General features: G+C 59.7%; 1 long non-coding RNA gene across 2 annotated transcripts; it reads left to right on the top strand.

The window, feature by feature from the left end:
• The first annotated feature begins 6 nt into the window (after window positions 1-6).
• Window positions 7-1263, top strand: LOC110392011. Of its 2 annotated transcripts, none has more exons than XR_002434204.1 (2): window positions 7-750; window positions 1178-1263. It is a non-coding gene; the product is annotated as an uncharacterized LOC110392011 (long non-coding RNA). The 2 variants fall into 2 exon arrangements; XR_002434203.1 differs by having other exon boundaries at window positions 7-1052.
• The last annotated feature ends 247 nt before the right edge of the window (window positions 1264-1510 follow it).

The following is a 1510-nucleotide window of genomic DNA, read 5'->3' as shown; positions in this document are numbered from 1 at the left end:
GGGGGGGGGAGGATTTACCTGGGGGGGAGGCTTTTATTGAAGAAGGGAGATTGTTTTATACATGGGGGGGGTCGGTTTGGGGCAAAAAATGTTGGTTTCAGTGGGGAAACCTCATAATTCCCCCCCTCCCACCCCCCCCTTTCTCCATGGGGCGCGCGTTTGTTTATAATAAAGTGACTGTGGGGCTCCGCCCCTTATGCAAATGTTTCACGGAACAGCCAATGAGCGCTCGCGGTTCTCTATATCTCCGCCCGTCATGCAAATGAGAGCGCTGCGACGCCGCGGCACCGCCCACTTCTCGGCTTCTATGTAAATGAGCGCCGCGGTGCACTCTGGGATCCCATTTTGGGGCAATTTGGGGGGGGGCTTTTTCCCACAATCCGGGGCTCCTTCGGGGATGAGGTGAGGGCGGGCATCGCGGGGGGTCACCGACGTTTGGACAGAACCAGGAACGGCTTCGGGAGCGGCTCGCTGTGCCCTATACAGGTGTAGCTTTGCGTGAGGACCCCCCCGCGGACAAGGGCCCGGCATCGTCAGTGCGGTACATCCTGACCTGCCCCCGCAGTGCGGGCAGTACGTGATGAGCGGAGCGTGATGACGTGTGATTACACTCACGTGACGCGGGCCGGCAACACCCGCGGGCACCTCTCTGATGACGTCAGCGCTGCGGGGTAGGCAGGAAGGGGAGATTATTGTGGACAACTATGGTGACGCCTTGCTCTTGGTTGAGAACTACGGGAGAACCCGGAAGTAGGTTGTGTGTTTATAGGAGGGCCATCCATCATTTCCGCTTCCGGTTTAATGCTGCGCATGCTCCTGACGCCTCCTGGAGCTTGTTCTATTGTGAGCGGTGGATTCCGCCTGAGCAGGTCCTAGCACTGAGCATGCGCTGTGCCCCCATGTGGACGTATCTCCATTTCTCATTGGCTGATTCGCTCCCTGAGCGCAGCCACTGATTGGCTCAGTCCGACGTCACTAAGTGAAGAGCTAGAGTCTGTTATTTTTCACCCATCAGCGCCGAGATCCCGTCCCCGAAGTCATGTAACAAGCTAGTGAGAAGCGAGCACCCGTCCGCAAGAAGTGTAGCCGGCTAATTAGAGACGGTTGCACGACTTCCAGCGAGTGCCTGTCTCTGGAAATCGTGCGGTTTCTGCCCGGTTTCTTCCCCTTTTTTTAGCCAGCCAATGAGAAGCGAGCATCTGCCCGGAAGTCGTGTAGCCAGCCAATAACAGTGCGCGGCTTCCAATGAATGCCCTCCCTCCCTCAGTCCCCGGAAGTGGCGCGGTAGGAGGAGTCTCCCCCGGGACCGGAAGTTCCGTAACCAACCAATGAGCATCGAGCGCTGCCTCCAGAGGCGGGGCCGGGCGGAGGGCGGTTCCCCGCGCGGCGCGAACCAATGAGAGGCCGCAGAGCTTTGCGCGGGAGCCAATGGGAGCGCAGGAGGAAGATTTGAAGCGGAGCGGCGGCGCTGAGGGGCTCAGAGCGCGGACGGCGGCGAGTGAGGAGCCGG

The sequence above is a fragment of the Numida meleagris genome, unplaced genomic scaffold (assembly GCF_002078875.1).
Source record: "Numida meleagris isolate 19003 breed g44 Domestic line unplaced genomic scaffold, NumMel1.0 unplaced_Scaffold746, whole genome shotgun sequence".
Lineage (NCBI taxonomy): Eukaryota > Metazoa > Chordata > Aves > Galliformes > Numididae > Numida > Numida meleagris.
The sequence above is the reverse complement of the archived record's forward strand: the minus strand, read 5'-3'. Positions and strand labels throughout refer to the sequence as shown.